Genomic DNA, 11,266 nt, shown 5'->3' with positions numbered 1-11,266 from the left:
CAATACCTCACTCATACACACACAAAGACAGACCTAGTGATTACATTGGGAAAACTTATATTATCCGGAATAATCTGCCTCAAGACTCTTAACTTAATCACATCTGAAAAATCCCTTTTGCCATTTAAAATGATGTATCCATGGGTTCCTGGAATAAGGATGTGAACAATTTTGAGAGGACATTATTCTGCCCTCTACATAGCTTTTCTGGATATTTTAAGTTTTTCACAATGAAGAGGAACAAAAATAAAAAAAAAATAGGAAATGGAAAAATCCCACTGATGCCTCTCTTTCACCCCCGCCCCACAGCCAGTCTGTCAGCCCTCCCTGAGGCATAACCCTGGTCTCCTGCTCCTCTCACCTCCCTGGTTCTCACCTTGTCTGAGTCACAGGCATCACCAGGCTCACCAAATCAGCTCCCCTCTGCTCTCTGCTTCTGCCTGTGACTGCCTCCAACACATCCTCAAGAACCAAAGCCATCTTGCTAAATGAGGCTACTTTACTATTCAAACCCCCTAAAGTCTTCCAGTCTTGGCCAGAAAGCTCATAGACCCTACATAATCTGACCCCAAGATGTCAAGGAAGAAAACACATCTTTGAAGAGGGCTCAAGGAGTCCAGAGAGAAGAGGGAACTTAGGACCAGCAGGGTTCTTTATATATATATATATATATATATGGTTGTTGATAGGCTTTTATTTTATTTATTTATATGTGGTGCTGAGAATTGAACCCGGTGCCTCACACTGTTGTAGGGACAAATGAAGCAAGGCACCGAAGATAGCAGGAAACAGTTTTATTTGGCTGCAACCAGGTTCAGAGGGTACAGCCTTTGCTGTAATCAATCAATCCCCTGAACTCCGAGTTCAGGGAGTTTCAGAGTTTTATATCCAGAGTGTAAGGGGAGGGGCTCAGAAGTTCCCAGTCTGGAGAAGTTCACATAAAAGCAGCTTTTCCTTTCACTGTTCTGGGCAAGTTAACCCTTCAAGGACAACACCTGAGAAGGGGGGAGCTTCTTCTCCCCTTTCTTTCCTCCCCTGCCAGCTGTTACCATGGAGCCCAGTTGTAACTTATCTTAAAAATGAAGACATCTCTGTGAAGCCCAGCTCAAGGCCAGAGGCCTTGTTTGCACATTTCTTCAAAGTACTATACTGGATATGTTTGTGAAAAACTAGTAAGGGGGTGTCCAGCACCTGGAGTGCTGGTATCTTCTCGGCCAGTGGCCAAGTAAACAGGGCAACATGAAAATAGGAAGTTTATCTACATTGGACTCTTTTGCTGACAGTCCCAAAATCAGCCATGGTGAAGAGGGCTTTTCTGTGAAGAAAGGGGGTTCCCACTTCAACACATACCGCTGAGCCCCAGCCCCAGCCCCCCAGCTGGGTTCTTGATACAAGTGATAGAAAAGAATTTCAGCCCACACCCGCAGAGGAATACACAGATTAATTTAGGGAAGTAGATAAATATTTAAACAAGAGAAAACAAGGACACTTTCAAGAGAGTGATGCCTTTGGGGATCAAGCAAGAAATACACATTCAAGGGAGAATGTGGCCCATCTCCAGAGTGAAGGGCATGTTTAGGGGATTCTGAGCTCTTCTCTCAAAGGAAACTTGAGGAGGGGTGAGTATGAGATGGTGGGTAGCGATGATATCAATCTGGTGATCTCTCTGGTCTCTGTTCAGCCTCAGGATCCTCCAGCTGCTGTGGTCTTCATTATCTGATGATAGATAATTCTGGAAAGTCCCTAAATTATAGGTTCCCCAAGGCATCCTAGCTCTCTTTGCTTACTCTGTTTATTGGGGGAGTTAATGAACAGTGCACAGGTAGATTTACAGATTCCCCAAGAATCTGGGAGTGGCAGGTCTGCAAGGAGGCTGGGCGGGGGCCGTCACAGACCTGGAAAAATGTGGGGAACTTCTGAATTTAAATCTTTTCCCCCTGTCCTTCCTTTATGTCTCCTACCTATTTCTCATTCCTCCTTTCCTACCTCCATTTACCTTTCCATCATCATCACCTCCTACTCTGCTCTGTGCTTATTCATCTTCTGCTGCACAGTTTCCTTCTGCTCCCTGAACACAGCAGACTCACCTCCACCTGAAGTGTACTGCCTGTGCTGCTCCCTCCACCTGGGACATGCCACCCCAGACCCCTTCATGGCTCAGCCCCTCACAGGGATCTACTCAAAACTGCAAACCACCACTCAACATCCAAGTCCCTGCTCTACTCTCTTTTTTCTAAAAACCTGTCAAAGCTTGACATTCCATTTACTTTATTTATATTGTATGCTTTCCAGGACTAGAGCACAATCCCCAGGGAGGCAGAAAGTTGTGCCTGTTTTGCTGCTCTATCCCCAGCGTCTAGAACATGACCTGGCATGTAACAGGCTCTTGGTTAATTCCTGTAAAAAGAATGAAATTTAGCTGTATGTGGTGGCACACTTTTAATTACAGTGACTAGTGAGACTGAGGCAGAATTGCAAGTCTGAGGTCAGGGTTTAGTGAGACATTGTTTCAAAATAAAAAATAAAAAGGGCTGGGAATTTCATGGTAGAGCATCCCTGTGTTCAATTCCCAGCACCAGAGGAGAAAAAAATGAAGTTTATGAATGAATGATTAGAAGATATTCATAAAATATGCTGTTAATTCTATAGTAACCACTAAAAGAATAGAAACAAAGAGCATGATTTTAAATCTAATATAGAGGAGAGACTTTATTGTTGTTATTTTGGTGCTGATGATTAAATTTAGGGCTTCACACCTGCTCTGCAGACACTCCACCACCGAATCATATCCCCAGCTTCCTCTGAGTCATCTTATAGTTAAAATAGAATTAAGGTGGTCCCTAAGCAGTAGCACCTCTGAGCACCTGCCAGGAGCAAATTTAAGTCCTCTCTGGAAGGCAGAAGACATCATCCTCTCTGAAATGCCTCATTCATTACAGCTATTTCAATGACTACGACACACAAGATATTCTTGCTTCCATCCCCCTTCACTTTGGTCCCTATGTGCTAATAATGTCAGACTCATCCACTCTGCTAAGCCAGTTGGAATCAGACTTACATGCTCTTGTACAAGCCTTGTAATTATCTCCTGATGTTGCCATTATAAAATCTGCTGCTTACCCAAAAATATATTATGAAATTATTATTATTATTATTATGGTTGTCCTTCCTCCTTTTAATTAAGGATCCCTGACCAAGGGGTGATAGGTGAAGGACTGCCTGGCATTGCACAATGGATACCTTGACCTTGAGATTTTTTTCAGTATTGGGGATTGAACTCTGGTGCATTCTACCATCCTACCCCAAGCTACATCACCAGTCTCTTTTTTGAGACAGGTCTCACTATGTTGGCTGGCCTTGAACTTGTTATCCTCCTGCCTCAACGTCTTTCAAACTATCTAAGATTACAGGAGTGTGCCACTACCACAGACTTGACCAGTAGTCTTTCAGTATGACATTGCCACTTTTCAACATCAAGTCCCACCTCTTGCGGAAGTCTTGGTGACTAACAGAGTGCCTATTATCCACCTAGATCCAGACAGCTACACATCCTCTATGACATGTCTCAGATACCACTTGAAGGTGCCAATTCCTCCACTAACACAGGGGGTGGTAAAAACACCAAAGTTAGAGGAATAAACCAGGCACAGTAACACATGGTTTCAATCCTGGTAACCAGGAGACTAATCAGGAGGATTGTAAGCTCCAGGCCAGTCTCCACAGATTAGCAAGACCCTGTCTTAAAACAAAAAGGACCGGAGTGTAGTTCAGTGGTAAAGCCCTTCACAGTTCAGTCACCAGTCACACAAAAAAGATTTCAAAAAAATTTTTAATTAAAATATTTTTTTATTTTAAAAACAGATTTCATTAATTTTATGAGGTTGGCCTCCAACTTGAGCTACTCCTGCCTCACCCTCCCGAGTCACTGAGATGACAAGCAGGCACAGCTACACCTGTCTTTGAGCATTAGCTTTTGGAGGAACCCTAAAAATGAGTCTTTCTGTTTGGTAGTCTAAGTCCTCTAATTTTTTCTTCTTCCTCAACTTGGCTCATGCATTTCCATATAAATTAGCTAAAATTTCAAAAATCTGCTTCAGTTTTGCTTAGGATGACACTAAACCCACAGACTAATTTGAGAATATTGATATCATTATAATACTGAAACTTTCAATCCCTGAACATTTTATTTTTTCCATTTAAATATTTTTAATTTCTCCATGTATTGTTTTATAGATTTTTCTTCAAAAATTGCTCACTGGTCATTAAATTTATTCCTTCATCCCCTGATATTTAATTATCTTTATGATATCAAAAATGATAAAGTTTGTTTTATCTTGTTTCCTAGTTGTTTGTTTCTAGTATGTACTGATATTTGTATGACCTTCTTAAATTCATGTATTAATTCTAAAAATTATAGACCCTTTCAGATTTCCTATGTTCATAATCATACATTTTCTTTTTATAGTCATATTTAACTGGCTAATTTACCCAGCAAAATATTGACTACAATTGCACATGGAAGCATATGCTTGTAGTTGTGGGAATCAAATGAGATCATTTATACAAAAGCAATTTGTAAAGCGTAAAGATCAATTAAAAACAAAGTGTGTGGTCATAGAGATTAAACTCAGAGATACTCTACTACTGAGCTACATTGCTACCCCCATTTTTTTTCTTAAATTTTTATTTTTGAGAAAGAGTTTCATTAAATTTTTGAGGCTGACTTTGAACTTGCAATCCTCCTGCCTTAGCCTTCCCGATAGCTGGGATTACAAGTGTGCACCACTGTGCCCAATAATACTACTATAGTTCTTTAAAAAAATCGACTAGAAGTAGTATCAGTCATTTCTACATAGTTTCCAATCTCTGAAGAAAATATTTCAATTTCTTCATAAATTATGATGAAGTTTTTGCCATTATCTGGAAGATACAATTTATCATATTAAAAGATTTCATCAGATATAAGTTTTGAATTTCATCAGGTTCTCTTTACACAATTATGAGATTTTTTTCCTCTCCCTTTCTCTTTCATTCTGTTAATGGAGTTACATTGATTCTTTGCATTCCTGGAATAAACCCACCTTTGTTATGATGTATTTTTGATGAATGAACGAGATTTGTTAGCATCTTATTTGGGATTGCTGAATACATGATCATGAGAGTGAGTGGCTTGTGGTTGTCCTTTCTTGTGATATTCTGGTCAGATTTTTGTATCAAGGTTATGATGTATACTGGGTTAAAGAAATGGTCCCAGAAACTACTCTCACTTCTGCCACCAGGTCTTGAGGACTCACCAGCTTGTGCTTTGGGTCCATAGTTCACTAGAAAGTAATCATTAGATATTCACTGTGCTCTGTGACTGCTGAAGCTGATGTCTGCTTCCAAGATGGTACTTTGAGCACTGGGTCCTCCAGTGGGGAGGAATGCTGCACCCCCACACAGCAGAAGGGACAGAGGGCCAAAAAACCAAATGTGAGTTGAAGTCTCTTTTAGGAGAACCTCATTCCACTCACATGGGGAGCCCTCATGACCCATCACCTCTTAAGGGCCCCACTGGTCAATGCTACCCCATTGGCCATTCGGTTTCCACATATGAATTTTAGGGTGCCACAGTCTGGCTGGGCACAAGTAACACACCCACCACAAAGCCTTGTAGATTCAAACAGCAACTCTTTATTCCCTAACTCTCACCGGCACTGCACACACCACACGGGAACACACTCCCTCCACCAGGCTCCGTCCAATCTCTCCAAACTGCCCGGGAACTCCAAAGTGGTGGGCGACCGAGGCAGCAAGAGCCGCCCTATTGCCCGACAGTAAAGGTCAAATATACAATTCAATCAATCCAGCATCACAGCAATTATATATAGCTTAATTCAAATCATCATCTCAATGGTTTGCTGGCAAATGCCAGGCGGCATTCTGACTGGTCATTCTGACTGGGCCATGGCTCTCAACATTAGGGGACACATTCTGACCATTGTAAAAGGGTGGATTATGAAGAAAAGGCAGGAATGAGGTGATAAGGGAAAAAGCAAATATACTAGGAGTAACTGACCAAGAGCCACATAAATTGGGCTTAACCAAGAACAACCATCAGAACTTCATGGCACCCTTCAGCCAGCAGTTACAGTCCAACCCTCAAACAAGCCTCGCAGCCCTAGCTGCAAATAGAGAGGCAGTGGCAACAAATGGCCCCATCAAAATACCATAAATCAGCCAGGCACGGTGGTGCTCACCTGAAATCTCACCTACTGGGGAGGCTGAGGCAGGAGGATTTCAAGTTTAAGGCCAGGCTCTACAACTTAGCAAGACCCTGTCTCAAAATAAACAATAAAAAGGACTGGAGTTCCTCTCCACAGAACATTTGGGTTTTAATTCCTCTGGAGGGACAGGATAAATTTACTTAATAGTTTAGAATTTTCAAAAGGGCTAGGGATATTATTCAATGGTAGAGCACCCCTGCGTTCCATTCTCTATACCTCACACAAAAAATCACTTCTTCCCATGGCCCTGCCATTGCAACCAGAGACAGAGCTGCACATGGCCAATGTGTTTTCCTTTATCACGTGCAGGCAAAGATGTCAGAGATGCTGTCAACACAAGATTTGACCTCGGCTTGTGTGGGGAGCTGCTCTGAATGGTTTGCATCTTCTGTCTTGGAGCAGAGAGGCTTTGACCATCATTACTTCTCCTAGTGACTTGGCCATTGCTTTGGTCCTGGAAGTTTGAGGACTAGAGCCCTTGGGTGGAATTACACCTACATGTCACTTGTAACTCCACCCCTTCTTAACTTTTTTGGGTGGAACTTTCTAAGAATGAGGGTCCTCTCAATGAAAGCCCACTTCTAAACTAACTAACTCTCTCTCTCTCTCTCTCTCTCTCTCTCTCTCTCTCTCCTCTCTCTCTCTCTCCAGCCTCTTGTGACTATCCCTCACTCTCCCATTTGGGGAGCCTGAGGCGGAGAGCACAGAAGCCATCCTGAAGCTTGTTTAAAGGTAAAGTGTGTGTCTGCGTTTTATTTGGTGTCCCTGGAAATTCACAGGAGAAACCTTAAGTTCAGCTGTGCCCCGAGGTCTCGGGGCAGCAGGCTTGGTGAAACTGGATTTGAAAGCAAAGCCATGCAATAACATGAAATTCTCAACATATTTTATTAAAAGGCAACTGGTAAAGTTGAGTAGACTTTGGAGAACAAATAGTAATAGTGAGTATGGCCTTTCACAGTATTGAGAACACTCTAGGGAAAGCCTTTTATCTCAGATGAAGACTAGATTTGTTAATGGTTGGAACATGTTTGATATGACTTTCTCACTAAACATGAGAAGGCAAAGCAGAAAAATCAAACTTTTCTGTAAGAGTTTGCAAGTCTTGTCATGAGAGAGTGTGTCTAAATCTTGGTTGTGGTGTTGGCCTTAATTTTTCTGGAAACCAGTTTGTTTGTCTTTGGTTATGAAGGCTGGCTTGCTCTGTACCAGATGAGTGGGTGTTGTTTTGTTTTGTTTTAAAGAGAGAGAGAGAATTTTTAAAAAATTTTTATTTATTTATTTATTTTTAGTTTTCGGTGGACACAATATCTTTATTTTATTTTTATGTGGTGCTGAGGATCGAACCCAGTGCCCTGCACATGCCAGGCGAGCGTGCTACCACTTGAGCCACATCCCCAGCCCCCCAGATGAGTTTTGACACTACCAAATCATTCTACTCTGTAGGATTTATTTATTTATTTATTTATTTTTATTTGGTGATGCTGAGGAATCAAACCCAGGGCCTCACCCAGCCAGGTAAATGCTCTAGCACTGGGTCACATTCCCCATCCCCCTTTATATAGGATTTAAACAAAATCCTCTAGTCCATTGTTTCTCAACACAGCACTATGGACTTTGCAGGTCAGATCATTTTTTATTGTGAGAAGAGAATATCTTTTGCAATATAAGATGGTTTGGGGGTGTGTTTGTTTGTTGAGGGGGGTTTGTCGGGGGCTGCCCTGCACATGAGCTAGGCACACCCCTCAGCTTTGAGTAACGAGGACATTGAACTGACATCGCACACTGTGCAAAGCAATGGGCCTTCCCTTCACTGGGCAAGGAAGTGCCTCTGCTCTGGGCTTGGGTGTCACCCAACGGGATTGGGCAGCCCCCCTTCTGAAACATCATCCCCTGCCTTATTTGGGTGGAATATTCTATCAAATGTCTTTCTCCTAATAAATAGAGGGGTTCGGGTGCGCTCTCTCTTGTCCTCTTGCCCAGGTCCAGTGCTGACCAGTGTGGAGCTGACCCTTGAGGTTGCAGAACCTCCCCACATTGAGAAAAAGGGAACTTCGTGTTTGTGTGGGCTTTTCTTCACCTGCCCAAACCACACAGAGTGACGAAGAGTGTCCCTGATTCCATCGCCAGCGTGGATCGTGGGCTATGGGTGTTGTGCTTGTTGGTTTTTTGTCTGTCTGTCCCTGGAGGTTGAAGCCAGGAGTGCTTTACCCCTGAGCCACGTCCCCAGTCCTTTTTATTTTATTTTATTGTTGTGAGATGGGGTCTCACTACAAATGCTGAGGGTTTCTGGAAGTTGCTGAGGCTGGCCTTGAATTTGAGATCCTCATCCCTCAGCCACTTGGGAAGGGAAGAGTGAGTGTCCTTGTTCTTAATGACTATCTCTCCCTGCCTCGGAGTTATAAGACTCCCCCCAAAACAGTCTTCAGTCACCACAGCTATGGTGCACTCTTCTACCAAACTGGGGAGAAAACCCCCTAAAACATAAAGATTAGTATTCTAGATGTTAATATGAAAATTGTTCCAATACTGACGTTATCTTGGCAATAGCTTTGTGACCACAACACAAGGAAGTACTTCCTAAAGATAATACAAACCGAGTGGACACCGTGGCACATGCATATGATTCTAGTGACTCAGGAGGCTGAGACATGAGGATGGCAAGTTCAAGGCCAGCCTCAGCAAGACCCTGTCCCAAAATGAAAAATAAAAAGGGGATGTAGGACAGTGATAGAGCACCCCTGGATTCACTCTCCTCTATAAAAAGAAAAGAAAGGAAGAAAAAAGAAAGCAAAAGCTAACTATAAAGTAAAACATTGCTGAAATGGACCCTGTTCAAATTCTGTTCATAGGGCAGCATCAGAACAGTAACCAGATATGTGGAAGCTGAAGAGAATACAGGGGAAAGTGGGGCGTCTCATGAAAATAGAAGGGAGACCAGTGGAGTAGAGGAAGGACCGGGAAAGGAGGAGCGGAGGGAAAGAGGTGCTGTAAAATGAAAGTGACCGAATATGTCCCTGAGCGTGTAGGAATGTGTAGCACCAAGGCAACTAGTGTGTATAATACATCAAGAAAAATGGAAAAGGGAGTAAAGAGACCAAGTGGGGAAGAGAGCAACTTAGATACACATGGCACATCCCGCACAGGCCAGCATGCCCCCACTCCGCCCCACGCATGCGTGCAGGCTGCTGTCGCCCAGAAACTCACGTGCTCCGTGCTGCAGCCAGTGACTCTCACCCCAGCACACAGAGCGTTGGCTGCTCCCTCCTTATTAAACACCCTGAACTGGACAAACCCTGCAACAAATTCCATTGAAAAAGAAGATGCAAACAAGAGCCAAGAACTAAAAAGAGTGACTAGAGCAGGACACCAGAGGCACATCTCTAATCCCAGCAGCTCAGGAAGTTGAGGCAGGAGGATCAACAGTTTGAGGGCAGCCTCAGCAACTTAGTGAGGTCCTACTCCGTTTAGTGAGATTCTGCCTTAAAATAAAATTTAAGAAAGGACTGGGGATGTAGCTCAGTGGTAAAGTACCTCTGGGTTCAATCCCTAGTACCAAAAAAAAAAAAAAAAAAAAAAAGAGTGACTATAGCCAGGCCCAGTGGCACACACCTGCAATCCCAGTGACTCAGGAGGCTGAGGTGGAAGGATCACAAGTTCAAGACCAGCTTCAGCAATTTAGTGAGACCCTCAGTAACTTAGTGAAACCCTGCCTCAAAATTAGAAATTAAAAAGACCGGAGCTGGAGCTCAGTGGTAAAGTGCTCTAGGGTTCAATTCCCAGTACCTAATAATAATAATAACAAGAACAACAAGGATAACTAGAACCTCTTCTTTTTTAACCAGACCAGGATGCCCTAAGCCAAAAGGTTAGGCCAAACATCCAAGCTGTAGGGATGGAGCCCACACCCCTGTAGCCAGTGGTTGGTACCTTCCAGCTATGAACTTGGCCTTCAAAATCTTTCCCACAGTGTCTAAGCCATTTTATTTCCAAACAGTGCACAAGGATCCCAATGTCTGTGCATCCTGGCCACCACTTGTTACCTGGATTCACCTTTGTTTGTTTTAAAGTAGCCATCCTAATGGGTTAGGAAGTGGTGTCTCACTAGAGCTTTGGTTTGCATTTCCATAATGATTAGTGGCGCTTGGCACTTTTCATGTGCTTTTTGGCCATTTGTATTCCTTCTTTGGAGAAATGTCTGTTTGAGTCTTTTACCAAGTTCTGAGTTGCGTTGTTTGGGGTTGCATTGTTGAATTTTAGGAGTTCATATATGATAGGCAAATATTTCCCCCCACTCTGTGGCTGTTCTGCTCTGTTGATAGTGCTTCTAAATTACAAACACACACACACACACATATTTGGGTACTAGGGATTGAACCCAGGGGCACTTTACACTGAGTTATCAGTCCTTTTTATTTTTTGTTTTGAGACAGGGTCCCATTAAGTTTCTGAGGCTGGCCTCAAGCTTGTGACCCTCCTGCCTCTGCCTCCCCAGTTGCTGGGATTACAGGCATGTGGCACCACGCCCTGCCAGATGCACAAAGTGTTTAATTCTCATGAAGGCTGATTAGTCCTTTCCTTCTTTATTTGCGTGTGCCATTGGTGACAAGTCTGAGAAGTCATTGCCAAACTCACTACTATGAAGACTTTGACCTGTTTTGATCTAAGAGTTTTATAGTTGCAGGTCTTACACGTAGATTACGGATCCATTTTGAGCTAATTTCTGTGTGTGCTGTTAGGCAAGGGTCTAGCTTCATTCTTTTGCATGGGGATATTCTCTTTTCCCAGCACCATTGGTCAAAAAAAGGTCCTCTTCCCATTGAATGGTCCTGGCAACCTGGTTCCAAGTCATTTGACCATAATGTGAGGGCTCATTTCTGAGCTCTCTGGTGGATTCCATTAGTCTCTGTGCCTGTCTTTATGCTAGTAGCATATGGTTTTGATCACTGTAGCTTTGTAGCACATTTTGAAATCAGGAGGGGTGGACTTTGTGATTAATTGCC

The sequence above is a fragment of the Callospermophilus lateralis genome, chromosome 7, assembly GCF_048772815.1.
Source record: "Callospermophilus lateralis isolate mCalLat2 chromosome 7, mCalLat2.hap1, whole genome shotgun sequence".
Lineage (NCBI taxonomy): Eukaryota > Metazoa > Chordata > Mammalia > Rodentia > Sciuridae > Callospermophilus > Callospermophilus lateralis.
Note: the sequence above shows the minus strand (reverse complement) of the source record.